This window comes from Natrix helvetica (assembly GCF_964273705.1).
Source record: "Natrix helvetica genome assembly, chromosome: 11".
Lineage (NCBI taxonomy): Eukaryota > Metazoa > Chordata > Lepidosauria > Squamata > Natricidae > Natrix > Natrix helvetica.
The window spans coordinates 11612919-11628894 of NC_138562.1; the positions used below are offsets into that span (position 1 = coordinate 11612919).

Consider the following 15976-nt stretch of genomic DNA (forward strand, 5'->3'; position numbering starts at 1 on the left):
GCTCCAACACTGGAAGTTTTAAAGAAGATGTTGGATAACCATTTGTCTGAAATGGTATTGGGTTTCCTAGTTGGACTAGAAGATCTCCAAGGTCCCTTCCAACTCTATTACTCTGTTGAAAGCAAATGGAGAAGAGCCCAGGAGACCATGGGTCAATTCTTGGCTATGCAAAGGACCCCTTAAGCGAGTGGATTTATATGGAACAGGTTGCGTCTGATATTTCCCTTGGAACTGAATCAAAAATGTTGAAGTCCCCAAAGCAATTGACCATTGGAAATATGACTGTACAGTGAAACTCACACATCCATGCATGTTCAACCTTATAATTAAGATAAGTAAAAAGCATCCTATATTCCCCTCTTGAGAATACCACTGAAAGTGTCATAGTCTTTGGAGAAATGATTGAAAGCAACTTCTTTTCCAGTTCTTGAATCAAAATGATGTCATTCCACGGAAGCTTGAATGGAAAGCGGTGCCACAACTCTTGTTTTGATTGACTGTTATGAGAGCCATTGGTTTATGAATCTACCCTGCGTTCAAAATGATAAATCCCGAACATTTTAATTTTGCTCATATCCATCAATGTAAATGAAGCAGACCTATTTGGTATTTTATTTTGAACTGACATCTGCTTAGTAGCACTCTTCCCTTCTGGCTTTGTAACATCCTTTTTGACATTGTTGGCTGACAGTTGGAGGCAAAATTCCATTTTATTTTGGAGAATGCTCAAATGGGAAAGGAAAGAAATCGCAGGGTTTTCATTAGAGATTGCACCGTGTCCTCCTTCAAACCTGTCACTCTCCACATTTTCTCATTGGAGATGGCCGGTTTAGGGAGCTGCTATCTGAGGTGCCTTTGCAAAGAACAAATGCTACATTTTCGTGATTGTTTCTCCCTTGGTGGTAGCATAAAAGCAGGAAATAGGGGAAGGGGTCAGCAGGAAAGATCTAGACAATAACTGCATAATAGCTACATCATTTAATATCCCTAATGTGCTATAAGGGACGTGGTGGCTCAGTGGCTAAGACGCTGAGCTTTTCGATTGAAAGGTCGGCAGTTCAGCGGTTCAAATCCCTAGCACTGCATAATGGGATGAGTTCCTGTTACTTGTCTCAGCTTGTGCCAACCTAGCAGTTCGAAAGCACGAACAGAATGCAAGTAGAAAAAATAGGAACTACCTTTGGTGGGAAGGTAACAGCGTCCCGTGCACCTTTGGTGTTTAGTCATGCCGGCCACATGACCACGGAGACATCTTCAGACAAGCGTTGGCTCTTCGGCTTTGAAACGGAGATGAGCACCGCCCCCTAGAGTTGGGAACGACTAGCACATATGTGCGAGGGGAACCTTTACCTTTAATATGTTATACAATGATATCAGGTTAAGCACTGAACATAAGGAAATTAAAAGGGCTACACTCGTGTTCTCCAAAATAGATAAGAATGGTGATGGAAACCATTCTCCAAAATAGATAAGAATGGTGATGGGAAGGGAAGAATTTGGGTAGGATGGGTACAGCTTGGGTACAAAGCTGGCCTTTGACCAAGGCTCACCTTGCTCAATCTTTGAAATTCCCAACAGAGATTAGTCCAAGAATCTCATAAGCATCTTATGTTAATTTTTTTTGTGGGGGGGGGGGGGGTTGGGGGTTTGGAGCCTCACAATACCAAGCCAGCTGGTATAGCCTAGCAGCTAAGAAACTGAGTGGAGAACTTCCTGGCTCAAATTTTGCTTCTCAGCAGGTAGCTGTAAGCAGACTGCTCTCTTCTCAGCCTCAGCTCCTCCTCTGTGCAAAATAAGGAATAATAACATTGTCCTACAGAGTTAAGGTGGCTGTTAGATAATGCGAGTGAAGAGGCCTCTCTCTTAGAAGGAGGTGATGTGTTCTTTGTATTTATTTATTTATTATCATTTTATTTCATTTATCTGTTTGGTCAAGCATGTATAAGATAATAGATATAAATACATACAAGATTATGAATACATGAAATGTATACGAATAAATGGGGGTGTTAGGACAGGGATGGGAGGCATGTTGGTGAGCTTATGCTCACGCCCCTTACAGACCTCTTAGGAATGGGGTGAGGTCAACAGTAGATAGTCTACTGTTCAAGGTTCAAGGGGTTGTTGAATTGGAAGGTACGGACATTGTCTGCTGACACAAAAAGACAGGTTTCTAACCTTCCACTCTTGATTGTTACAGGTTTTTCATTTCAAATAATGGAACGGTTGGTCCATGCCAGCAATGTATACTGGTGAAGAAAAGGCAGAAATTGTAGTCACAACAAAAAGTCATTCATAAAGGAGAATATTTGTAGCTCAGGGTTGATGGGAAGGGGTCCTTGGTGCTCTCTAAGTTGGGTTATTTTCTCACCTACGTTCCATGACTCAAATTAGCACTGATGATCATCGCAAAGGTGCTTTTTCAAGAGGCAACTAGGACTTTCTGGGGTTTTTTTGGAAGACGTTTCCCTTCTCATCCAAGAAGCTTCTTCAGAGCTGAATAAGCTTGTTGGGTGAGAAGCAAAACTGTCATCAAAGAAAATCCAGAAAGTCCTAGTTGCTTCTTGAAAAAGCACCTTTGGGACAACCCTGACCTGGATGGCTGAGAATCTCCATAGACTCCATAGAAAGATCTCAATTTATAGCAGGCCTAAGGAGGCCATTCCTTTCTGCCATTCCTTTCTGTTGGCCAGACAGATTTCGCTATTAGGGGTTCTACTTCAGTCTGTGGAGATTCTGAGTCATCTAGGTCACGGTTTACTTTACTTTACTTTACTTTTATTTAGATTTTTATACCGCCCCCTCTCCCCAAAGGGACTTGTCCCAAAGGTGCTTTTTTTCAAGAAGTAATGGGACTTTCTGCTTTTTCTTTGAAGACGTTTTGCTTCCCATCCAAGAAGCTCCTTTAGCTCTCTCTTCAGCTCTTCGTTTTTATATGCTTTCAAACTGCTAGGTTGGCAGAAGCTGGGACAAGTAACGGGAGCTCGCTCTGTTACGCGGCGCTAGGGATTCGAACCACCGACCTTTCTGATCGACAAGCTCAACGCCTTAGCCACTGAGCCACTGCCTCCCGTGCTCAGATAAGTAGGCAGTGGTTAATTCAAGAATTAACTGAAGGGGCTAAGATAGAAAGACCATGTAATCCACCAGTCATCCTGCAAGAACTCACCTGGCCTGAGTGATCCGACGTGCAAACATTTTAAGAGTCCAACGTAATCACAAGAACACAAAACAATGCCACCAAACTGCTGAACATCTCTTCCAAAACTCAGAGCTATGAATACAAATGAGATCTGGGCTGTTTGATCAGCACACCGCCAACATTGGCACTCTCGCAAAACAATATTTGGAGACTAAAACTTGTTAAGGAATTTTAAAAAAAAAAAAACCCCACCCTCCGCCATTAACAACAATAACAACCCCATGTTGTCGTTAGAGCTTTTCTTTTGCCAAACAACAATCCAGACTTATACCAATACGTTTGACATTTCTTTGCCACTCTGAAGAAAAGAATGTGAAATGAGTGCCTGTTTTAAAACAACGGGGAAGCTTCCAGTGCTACAATTAACTCCTAGCATATGCCACTGCTTCCGAGAGGATTTTTTAATCCCTTTAAACATTAATGTAGTATTTTTGCTTCTGTCGCAATACGGCAGCCATCTGTATTGGGATCTGGTAGGAACCAGGAAGATGGATCAGAGAGAAAGAGGGAGGGAGGCTGAAGCACGGAAAGTCAACAGAATAACAGAAGAGGAGAGTTAGAAGGGACCTTGGAGGTCTTCTAGTCCAACCCCCTGCACAGGCAGGAAACCTTATACCATTTCAGACAAATGGTTGCCCAATCTCTTCTTAGCAGAGTGGTCAACGCCTGGAATGCTCTACCTGACTCCTTTGTTACATCTTCTAACCCCCACAGCTTCAACCTTAAACTGTGTACCGCGGACCTCACCCCACTCCTAAGTGGTCCATAAAGGGGGCGTGCATAAGCGCACCAGCGTGCCTACCGTCCCTGTTCTACTGTCCCCATCTACTTGTATTCTTTTCCTTTGTTCGTGTCCATGTTCATACTTATGCCTGTTATTTTGTACAAGTTTGACAAACTGAATAAATAAATAAAATAAAAACCTGTAGTATTGCAGCACTCACAACTTCTGGAGGCAAGTCTGATTAATTAACTGATTAATTGTTCTAACAGTCGGAAAATTTCTCCTTAGTTTTAGGTTGGTTTTCTCTTTGATTAATTTCCATTCATTGTTTCTTGTCTTGCCTGCCAGGTGCTTTCGAAAACAGGCTGACCAACCCTCTTCTTTGTGGCAGCTTTGTGACAGATTTAACAGATTAACAGAGTTGGAAGGGACCTTGAAGGTCTTCCAGTCAACCCCTTGCCAGAGCAGGAGACCCTACACCATTTCTGACAAATGGCAGCCCAGTCTCCTCTTAAAAGTTCCCACCACTTCCGAAGGCAACTTCTGTTCCATTGGTTGATTGCTCTCCCTGTCAGAAAATTTCTCCTTATTTCCAGGTTGAATTTCTCCTTGTTCAGTCTCCATCCATTATTCCTTGTCTGGCCTTCAGGTGCCTTGGAAAATAGCTTGACCCCTTCCTCTTATAACAGCCCCTCAAATATTGGAAGACTGCTATCATGTCTCCCCTGGTCCTTCTGTTCACTAGACTAGCCATGCCCAGTTCTTGAAACAGTTCATCATATGTTTTAGCCTCCAGTCCCCTAATCATCTTGGTTGCTCTTCTCTGCACTCTTTGGTCTGTCTCAACATCTTTTTTATAGTGTGGTGACCAAAACTGGATGCAGTACTCTAGGTGTGGTCTTACTAAGGCTTTATAAAGTGGTATTAGTACCTCACTTGATCTTGATTGTATCCCTCTGGTAATGCAATTTAGGATTGCATTGACAAGTGGAAATCCAGGAAAATGTTTCTTCCTCCAGCTCTGTGCTAGAGAGGGGGAAAAAAATGTCAAGTCTGTTTTTGACATTAAATCAAATCTCGGTCTATAAAGGAATTCCTTCTGCAAACCAATTATTGTTGTCAAATAAAAGCAGACATAATGACTGGCAAGACACCAGACTTTATATATCTTTCATTTCTGCATCTTCAGTCTTGACCTTCCTTTCGTCTGCAAAGATCGACAGAAATGTTTAAGGGCTCAGCATCTCTGCTTCCTAGAGGTTGAAAAAAGAAATGCCAAACACGGCATTTTGGGTTGACAATCTGCTTGTCAGGACACAAAAAGTCTTGCGTCGAAAGGGAACATGCAACGCAACAAAAAATGGCTGTGCGTAGAGTAGACTATAGCGATTGACTGCCTGTTGAAAACAGCTCTTGGATAAATGAATCAGAAAACGAGTAAGCCACCCTTTGTAGATGGAATCATTTGTTTCTTCCCAATATTTCTCTTTTTCATGTGGATGTCCCATCACTGGAGATTGTCAAGAAGAGGCTGGACACTCACTTGTCTGGAATGGTATAGGGCTGGGGTCTCCAGCCCCCCAGCCACCAACTATTTGAAACTGGATGTCGAGTTTCCAAGTAACAAGCCCAATGTTATCAAAAATCCGAGGCCTGGGATTTCCTCGAAGTATGAATTTATTAAAGGTAAAGGTTCCCCTTGCACATATGTGCTAGTTGTTCCCGACTCTAGGGGGCAATGCTCATTTCTGTTTCAAAGCTGAAGATCCAGCGCTGTCCAAAGACGTCTCTGTGGTCATGTGGCTGGCATGACTCAATGCCGAAGGTGCACGGAACGCAGTTACCTTCCCACCAAAGTTGGTTCCTATTTTTCTACTTGCCTTTTTTACGCGCTTTCGAACTTTCGAAGGTTGGCAGAAGCTGGAACAAGTAATGGGAGCTCACTCTGTTATGCGGTGCTAGGGATTCTAAGCACCGAACTGCTGATCTTTCTGATCGACAAGCTCAGCGTCTTAGCCACTGAGCCACCGCGTCTCTATGAATTTATTAGGCCTGTCATATTGGCCTAATAAATACTCGTCAGAGCCTTTCCCAGACTCCAGGACTGGCCCATGTTCCTCCCCAACCTCCTCACTGTACGAATCTGCTTCCAGGTCCCCTGGCGGGACACAACAATAGGGTTTAGGGGTTTGTCTAGAACAGTGTTTCTCAAACTTGGCGACTTTAAGTCCTGTGGACTTCAACTCCCAGAATTCCCCAGCCAGCTGGCTGGGGGATTCTGGGAGTTGAAGTCCACAGGACTTAAAGTCGCCAAGTTTGAGAAACACTGGTCTAGAAGATCTCCACTGTCCCTTTCAACTTTTCAATTGTGGTTTAATGTTCAAAGTGGCTCCATTCGTCTCTTCCAAATCCTGCCTTCCCAACATTTTTGACCCGCCATCATTCATAATATCCCCTCCCTAATCTTTATGGATGGCTTCTGGTCACTTGTTTTCTGTCCCAGAATAGCATTGGGGTGGACAATTCACAACGTACTTGCTAGATTGTCACCCGAGATAACAAAAGCATCCATTGAAAGGCAGGGCATCGGGACTCAAACATTGTGCAGGGTTTCCTCTCAGGAGACAGATGAAATCTTTTCAGGTGCAACTGCACCGAAGACATTGTGAAACTTCTGTAAATAGAAAGGTGCTAAATAAAGGATTTCGAGCAATATGTTGCACAGGCTGGAATTCTCCAGAGGAAACAGAAGGAATGGAGAATTTCTGCTAAAGTCATTAACCGGTACCAATCATTCCCAACTCCTCCGTCCAAATGAATCATTTCCTTCTCTAGCTCAACGTTCAATCTTGTTTTCTCACAGAGAAAAAAAAAGGAAAATAAAAGAAACCCCTGGCCTTGCCGCACAAGAAAAAGCAGAATATTGGGTTATTTCTGGTTTCAGAGAAGAGCTTTTTTTGTTAGTTACGTGTTCTCATTTTGGAATCCCCTTCGGTCAGAAATCACCTGGGGTAATAAAAGGTTTGCAGGAATGAAAAGACAAATTCGCTTTTGGCTGGGAAGGCTAATCCAATTTGGGGGTTTCGGTTAAGGTGAAGCAGCACACTGTTGTAGGAAGAAAAGGAGGAGGAGGAGGAGGAGGAGGAGGAGGAGGAGGAGGAGGAGGAGGAGGAGGAGGAGGAGGAGGAGGAGGAGGAGGAGGAAGAGGAGGAGGAGGAGAAGAAGGAAGAAGAAGAAGAAGAAGAAGAGGAGGAGGAGGAGGAGGAGGAGGAGGAGGAGGAGGAGGAGGAGGAGGAGGTGGGAGGAGGAGAAGGAGAAGGAGAAAAGAAGGAAGAGGAGGAGAAAAGGAGAAGGAAAAGGAGAAGAGGAGGAGGAAGAGGAAGAGGAGGAGGAGAAAAGGAGAAGGAGAAGAGGAGGAGGAAGAAGAGGGGGAGGATAAAAGGAGAAGGAGAACTGACAGATTTGGAGCTTCAAATGGCATTTCATTAGCCGTCATATATTGCTTCATTTCCCATCTTTTCCTGCAGTGGAAGAAACAGGCCTCCCTCCCTCCCTCCCTCCCTCCCTCCCTCCCTCCCTCCCATTCAGGACCAAGCCTATTTCTGACTAGCACAGCTGAAGAGGTTAGGTAGTTGCCTCCACAGAAAGACCCAGTTGGCCATTTAAACCCAGAACAGCAGCCTCCAACGATTTATCCGTTGACTTTTTTAGGTTTCTCCATCAAGCAACGGTCCCAGAAGGGGAGCTTCATTTTGTCTCTGTTACTTACCTTAGACCTAAGCCATTTGTTAAGTAAAATCAACCACTCCGCTTTCCCCGTAAAAATTCCCAGGTGATGAAAGATGCCATAAGGCCCTTCGGAGATGACCGTCTGGATACGATGTTAGATTCAAAGTAAAGCTAAAACACCTCCCTTCTTTTGTTTTAATTAAAGAATTCACTGATGTGTCTAATAGAAGCAAAGGGCTCCTTGGTGCTCTCTCAGCTTGCTTGTTTTCTTGCAGATGTTTGATCACCCTAACTAGGTAACATCATCAGTTATCACAGCCTCAGTTATTAACATTGATGATGTTACCTATTTGGGTAATGAAAGAGGTGGTTTGCCCCCAGTTCGGCTCGTGGTAGTGGTATTTCAACCTGGTTCCCCAGTCGCCGTTGCCGTCATATTGTTTAGGAGTATGCACACCTGCGCAGTTCACTGTACATTGCTCTGAGCATGCACAACGGACAATTTACATTGAGCTGCGCACGGATGTGCAGCGCAAAGCAAACCAGTAGTAAAACTGGGAGGAACCCACCTCTGAAGCAAGTTCAGAGAGCATCAAGGACCCTGCAGCCCTTTTCCTCTTCCTCCTCCCTCTCTTCCTCCTCTGAAACCGCACTCACTTCTAGCACTGATGACATTACCTAGTTGGGTAATGAAACATCTTCAAGAAAGCAACCAAGCTCAGAGAGCACTAAGGACCTCGCAGTTATCATCTTCCTCTTCCTCCTCCTGCCTCCCTGAGGTTGCTTGCTAAAGTTTCTGAAAGCTGACAAAGCAAGGCACCTGCTTAAGATGTTGTTAGTTGCAAAGTCATGTGCAACTCATTGCGACCCCCATGGATAACATTCCTCCAGGGCTTCCTGTCCTCTACCATCCCCCAGAGCCCATTGAAGCTCACGCCAACTGCTTTGGTAGCTCCATCCAGCCACCTCATTCTCTGTCGTCCCCTTCTTCTTTTGCCTTCCATCTTTCCCAGCATGAGGCTCTTCTCCAGTGAGTCCTTCCTTCTCATTAGGTGGGCAAAGTCTTTGAGTTTCATCTTCAGGATCTGGCCTTCTAAAGAGCAGTCAGGGTGAATCTCCTCTAGGACTGACCGGTTGGATCTCCTTGCAGTCCAAGGGACTCACAGGAGTCTTCTCCAGCACCAGTTCAAAGGCCTCCATTCTTTGGCACTCAGTCTTCCTAATGGTCCAACTTTCACAGCCATCCATTGCAACTGGGAAAACCATAGCCTTGACTACACGCACTTTTGTTGGCAGGGTGATGTCTCTGCTTTTTAGGATGCTGTCTAGATTTGCTATAGATTTCCTCCCCAGGAGCAAGCATCGTTTAATTTCTTGGCTGCAGTCTGCGGTGATCTTGGAGCTCATAGCTCCAAACACTATGGGGCAGATATAGGTTCAAGTGCTATTGGTAGTACTAGGGCTATTTTGCAGTCTAACAAGATGGAATCAGTTACTCTGGTTTGTTTTCAGATCCTATAAATCTTTCACCCTAATATGTTTCTTTAACCGCCTTTCGCAGGAATGAAGTCTTGTTCTCAATAAATCCTGAATAAAATGAATTGATGGATAAATTCTAGTCCATTAGGAATTTCACAGATGATAGAAGTAATTTCATAGAACACGCTAGGCAAGAGAAAGCATTGTCCCACGCTAGTGTGAATATTTGAGTAAGCAATTTAACGAGAGCATATTTTAGTTCAATAAATCAAGAGGTAGCTTGAAACGAGATCCAGTACTATCAGAGAGAAAGAAAAAGGAAACTTAGTATGAATGTCACACAATGGGTTTCAGCTTTCAGACATAGAAAGAAAGAAAGAAAAGAAGGGGAACGAAGAAAAAAAAATCAGTACCAATGAAAGGAGAAATTTATGCAGCTCACAATCTAAAACTTGACTTTGGTGATAAGAAATCTGCTATTAATGAAACCTTGGGAAATAATTACTTCACTAGCCAAAGAAATATTGTTGTAATTTGATGTCGGCATCCTTCCTGTTAATGTTTCACAACAACAAAATCTAAAGACCTAATTTGTTTTTGTTAATCTAAAATATTTTTTTAAAAAAGATCCCTGGGGACAAGAAGGATTTTAAAAAACCACAAAACCAAAGCAAAGAAAATATTTGGGGGGGGGAGGGACACACACAAATCTGGAGTAAAAATACCTAGAGACTTATGCTGAACTTCTCAAAAATAAATCTCTGCATTGGATTTATTTGTCTTTAAAAATATTTCTGAAGGCTATGGGAAAGTTCAAGGATTGGGTAGGGAAATTGTGCCTTCTTCGAATGATTCAGATAGATAATAATAATAATAATAATAATAATAATAATAATAATAATAATAATAATAATAATAATAATAATAATAATAATAATAATAATAATTATTAAATTTCTAGACTGCCCCCTCTCCCCGGAGGGACTCGGAGAGTTCTGTGCTGCAATGCCTTTTCACTGGAAAACTTAAAGGTAAAGGTTCTCCTCGCACCTATGTGCTAGTTGTTCCCAACTCTAGGGGGCGGTGCTCATCTCCGTTTCAAAGCCGAAGAGCCAGCACTGTCCGAAGTTGTCTCTGTGGTCATATGGCCACATGACTCAACGCCAAAGACGCACTGAATGCTGTTACCTTCTCACCAAAGGTGGTCCCTATTTTTCTACTTGCATTTTTCCATGCTTTTGAACTACTAGGTTAGCAGAAACTGGGGCAAATAATGGGAGCTCATTCCGTTATGTGGCACTAGGGATTCGAACCACCGAACTGCTGACCTTTCTGATCGACAAACTCAGCATCTTAGCCACTGAGCCACTGCGTCCCTTGCAAATATCCCAAAAGCTGTCTCTTTGAGAGTTCTACTGTGAGTAGAACTCACAATTTCTGGCTTTCTAGCCAGGTGCCTTAACACTAGACCAAAATGGCTCCACAGTTTGTTATAGAGCCTAGGTGGCGCAGTGGTGAGAGTGTAGTACTGCAGGTTACTTCTGCTGACTGCCGGCTGACTGCAATTTGGCAGTTCAAATCTCACCAGGCTTAAAGTTGACTCAGCCTTCCATCCTTCCGAGGTGGGTAAAATGTGGACCCAGATTGTTGGGGGGCAATAGGCTGACTCTGTAAACCATTTAGGGAGCGCTGTAAAAGCACTGCAAAGCAGTATATAAGTCTAAGTGCTATTGCTATCGCTATTATTAATATTGCTAAGGGACAAACTTGTCAAATGCCAGTTTGACCATTATAACACTATTTTTGGACAGTGTGTTGTGTCATAATTAATACCAGGTCTTCAGGCTTAGGTTAATTGATGATTTGATGCTTTTCTCTGAAAGATTAACCCGATAGATAAGTATATTTAAGAGATTGTAATGTGCCCACATTGTAGCGAAGTTACAATGATGCAGCAAGCAATTCTTACTGAATCAGCAGCTTCTTGGATATAAATATAATTTTCAGAATGGAATCTGGCCAGGATACTCAAGGACAAGAAAGAAATAAAAATGCCTCTTTTTTAAAAAAAAAAAAATCAGTGCTGCCTGAAGCAATTCAGGAATAATTATATATAACATCCAATTATTCAATTATGCAGCGAAGATGGCTTTCTTCCCCCAATTATGCTTTTGAACATAAAAATGCTAATACCTCATCATTTCATAATAGAATGCAAGCCACAAAACAGATTAAATACGGGCACGTTGTATATGTACATTAGAAGTTTAAAATCAAACTCTTGAGTTCAAAGAAACCTAATAAAAAGGGAAGGGAAGGGAAAGCCTCTTTGACTTTTAGACATAAATAAGGAGTTTCGTTTTTAAAAAATTAATCCCACCAAGTATTTCCATATCTTATTAACAATTATTAACAATTGACCGAGCTGTAGGACTGTCACTCCTCCAAAGTAAGGGTCACCTCAGAAGAGATAAATCTATTTAATAAAAATAGATACTTATTAAATGTATCCATACACCTTGGAATACTCTAGTGGTCTCCCACCCATCCATGAAAACCCGACCCTCCTTAGCTTCCAAGGTAGCAGTTCCATCAGTTAAGGCTTCAAGTGGTAAGCTAAGGTCCTGCCAGTGGCCAGCAGAGCTGGCAGCAGATTCGGACAGTGAGGTGGTTGGGGAGGAACCTGAGCCAGTCCTGGAGTATGGAGAAGGCTCTGATGTGGGCCTTGTGTTGGAGCCAGAGAGGGGGGGGGGGTGCAGAGACGTATGCCAGTTCTCAGCTGCCTTCAGAGTCAGACATCAGTGAGGCAGACGAACAGCTGGAGCCTGTTCCCAGTGTGGGCATGCTCGAGTTGCCAGACGAAGGGAACAGCTGCCAGTTGTCGACTTGGGGATAAGGTCACAGGTGGACGATGAATGGCCCCTCCCAGAGGAAATAAAAGAGGAGCAAAGGGGGAGTGGAGTTTGCAGGAGACAATGAGTTTGCTTAATTGGTTCGTGACTCTCCGAGACTCCTTGCCAAGTTTTGCAGATATCGGCCTGGCAGCTCTCCAAGCCAGATGAGGTCTGTGACTGTAAATCTTCCCTTGAAAGACTTTGTTGGATGTGAATGAGCAGAATTCACAGTCAATTAATAAAAGGGGTTTTTGTTGGGACAAGGAGTTTGCTTCATGCTCTCGGGAAGCCTAGGTCAGAACAGGTCCAAAGGTGTTATGATAAAGTTCTAAAACTTTCCCAAGATTACTTTTGTTGAGATTTTTTCAAATTTTAAAACATTAATAAATTGGAAGCTGGCCAACTAGGTCCATCACCAACTTTTATTTCCAAGGGTTTCTTGGAAACCAAGGTTTAAGTAAGTGGCTATAATTCAATGATTTGTTTGGATATATCTCAACCTGCTTGGAATGAAGACAAGAAAAGGGTGGTAGATACTGGAGACCATCCTGTCACTCTAGAAGGTGAGGCCAGGAGCAACTTCACGGCTTCACCTTCTTGGAAGTAGAGGTTCTGTCTCTTTCAAAGAAGACAAGAAAGGGGTAGTAGATCATCCTGCCACTCTAGAAGACCTCTGGAAGTAACTGTATTGTCCCTAATAATGTCTTCCATAGAAGTCCTGTAGGGAATGTACTCCCTCCACTTTTGCTGTCATTTTGTGAGAACATGCAAGGGTGTCCCTCAAACCACCACTAGAACTGAAAAGATAGCCTTCCCAAATAGATGACCTACAAGCTGCATCTTGTGTGGTGACTCTTTACTGCCCTTCGCACTAAGGTTGTGATGAATAGAGACATTGCTTTCACCCAGCTCTCCATTAATGAATTGTAGAAGAATCAATACATGTGCGTGAAAGAGTATATTTTGTTTTCTGCTCAATACAATAGACTTACCCTGAATATTTTGATTCCCATGACTTCTGTGGCACTCAGTCAAAACAGAGATTTGGGATGTGTATTTTTTTTTCTGCTTCTGATCGCTGGATGACCTGCCCAAGGAATTCAGATTTCTGTCATTTCCCTGGAGAAAAGAGAAAAAAATACCACAACTGGATTATTTGCAAGTTCAATGTGCAGAGTCCATAACGTGTTGGATGGACTTACGATGCACTCAGCTGATCTCCCAGCGCCCATGGTCTGCTATGGTGACCATCAGAGGGCCCCACTGTGAGGCCAGGTTGGGTCTTCTCCAGAGAAGGTGAATTAAAAAGGAATCAGGGCAAGAGAAAGCATGTCTTAGTCCAGGATTTTCATATTGTGTCTCTAAGAGAAAGTAATTTTGCATCTCTTTTGGGGGAAGCAACTTGAGGCTGACAACATCCTGTCTCCAATTTTTGGGGGGGAGGTTACCAAATCTGGCCTGGGTGAGTCAGGAACATCACCAGATGATAGCAAAGAGATACTTTTCTGCCACCTGTATTCCGCTGAACCCCTTTCCACCAAAAATGGATGCAATGATTCATTATTGTTTTGAGAAGAACATATCAAAATGGCAATGCCTGTTAAAGCACTAAAAATACATCTCTAAGCCTGTCATTCCAAATTCCCCCCAAAATAGGATACTTGGTCCCACTCATTTCCGGTGATGTATTTTAGCTGAGTTTGCCCTGTTATACCACCCACCGCAGCTCTTCTCCCCAATCAGGTACAGGCAGTCCTTGACTTAAGACCACCATTGAGCTCAAAATGTTTATTGCTAAATGAGATAGCTGTTAAACGAGTTTTGCCTCATTTTATGAAATTTCTTGCCACAGTTGTTAAGCCAATCATGCACTTGTTAGGTTAGTAACACACCGTGTTTCCCCGAAAATAAGACCCAACTGGAAAATAAGCCCTGACATGGTTTTTCAGACGCTCGTAATATAAGCCCTACCCCAAAAATCAGCCCCAGTTAAAATTGTCAGCCAGATGGACGCATTTAGTACCGTATTTCCCCCAAAATAAGACCTAACAAATGAATAGTTGTAAAAGGAAGTATTCCTGTATTGGGTATGGTTCAATGCCATCAAAACTCTGATGCCCCAAAACCCTAACCGATTGGAAATCCTTTCTCAGGCAACACCTCCTCCACTTTTCTAAGTTGTTGGTTTCTGTGACATGCTGTCCTTCTTCTTCTATTGAACTGAAATCTACCCTGCAGCTATCTGCCCCATCAAAGAAAGAAGAACCCATTGGAAAATCCATAACCAGAGGAGATATTCAGCTGGTTCGGATCGGTTCGGGTGAACTGGTAGCGGAAATTTCGAGTAGTTCGGAGAACCAGCAAATACCACCTCTGGTTGGCTCCGCCTTTCCGCCCCCGTTGTTCCCTGTCCTATATTCCCTTGGTTTTTTTTAGCTCAGCTGATTCATGCAGTAGCGGATTGCTGCGCTTCAGCTGATTTAATAAATAGCTCAGCTCACCAGCGCTGACACCGAGGGCGGTCTTTGAGTGCTGTGCGCGCGAGCGAAGCGCTCTCTCATAGAACTTAGAGGATTCCATGTGGATATAACAGATTTGCCTTTCATTCTCTCCGTGGCCCACAATGCTTGTTCCTATCATTCTTCTCCAAAAGCCATTTTGCATTCAGTTTCAAACCATCCGTCGATTCGAGTGCCGTTCCTGTTGGTTCTTTTGATAAACAGATTGCATCGAGCAAGCCAGCTCAGATCGACACATCTTGAGCAACCCAGGACACATATCTCAAATGTTTCCCCCCCCCCCTTAACAGCATGTTTATATAAAGAGTGATTTTTCTGACAACACATTCGGAGATTGATTTCTTAACTAAGAACCTGAAAGGAAAGGAGGAAAGGGGGTTGGATTTGAAGAATCATTACCAATCATCCAATGCAGTGGTGGGATATGACCAGTATGCCCCGGTACAGGCGTACTGGTGCCTGCTGGGAGTACCACGTACCATTCTGGTACAGTGCTCCGGAGGGCTCACCCACCCACCCGCTTTACCTGCATTTCAGCTGATCGGGGCTTACGTGCACAGAGGGTATGGCGCCTACAGAACGCTCCACCGAGCAGGTGGAGCATCACGGAGCCATTGTGGAGTGTCGCGGGTGGTAAATATACATGGCATGCTGCACGCATGCATGTCGTGGATGCCCGGCCCCATTGCACCCTACCAGTTGCACCGGGATCCGGAACCCACCACTGATCCAATGTGACCACCCTGATATATAAGAAATGCTTGCAATGAAAGGGAGTGACTGTCCCTATCATGTGGAGTCTTATTTTGAGTTCACTGCGGTGCAGGTTCCTGTCTGATTCAAGAATTCCCTCTTGGATCATCTGTCCTTTCTCTCTGTCCTTCCGGGAAATGACTAGCATTGACTCCCAAAGTTAGCGAGTCTCATGCAGTTTGACAATACACAGCTCGAAAGGATCAGAAGTAGTTTGAAGATGCTCGGTGGTCATTGTCTCTTCTGTTGACTCAAAATCAAAGGTGGTATTCAGATGGTTCAGACCGGTTCGCTTGAACCGGTAGCAGGTATTGCCTGCCTTGGCTCTATAGATTGGCTCTATGGCCAACAGGGCTGGGGATTCCAGAATGGGATGGAGCCCATGAAAAAGCTTATTTGATTGATGTTATCATCATCATCATCATCATCATCATCATCATCATCATCATCATCATCAGAGTTGGAAGGCACCATGGAGGTCTTCTAGTCCACCCCTCAAGCTGGAGCTCCTATATTATTTCAGACAAATGGATGTCCAGCCTCTTCTTAAAAGTCTCCAATGAGGGAGCACTCACAACTTCTAGAGGCAAGCAGTTCCACTGATTAATTGTTCTCGTTGTCAGGAAATTTCTCCTTTGTTCTAGGTTGCTTCTCTCCCTGGTTAGTTTCTATCCAT

General features: G+C 43.6%; 1 long non-coding RNA gene across 1 annotated transcript; it reads right to left on the reverse strand.

Annotated features, from left to right (window-relative positions):
- Window positions 1–449: 449 nt before the first annotated feature.
- LOC309397811 lies at window positions 450–14594 on the reverse strand. Its single transcript, XR_014176316.1, has 3 exons — window positions 14530–14594; window positions 13017–13147; window positions 450–525 (listed from the first exon to the last, which is right to left on the reverse strand). It is a non-coding gene; the product is annotated as an uncharacterized lncRNA (long non-coding RNA).
- Between the last annotated feature and the right edge of the window lie 1382 nt (window positions 14595–15976).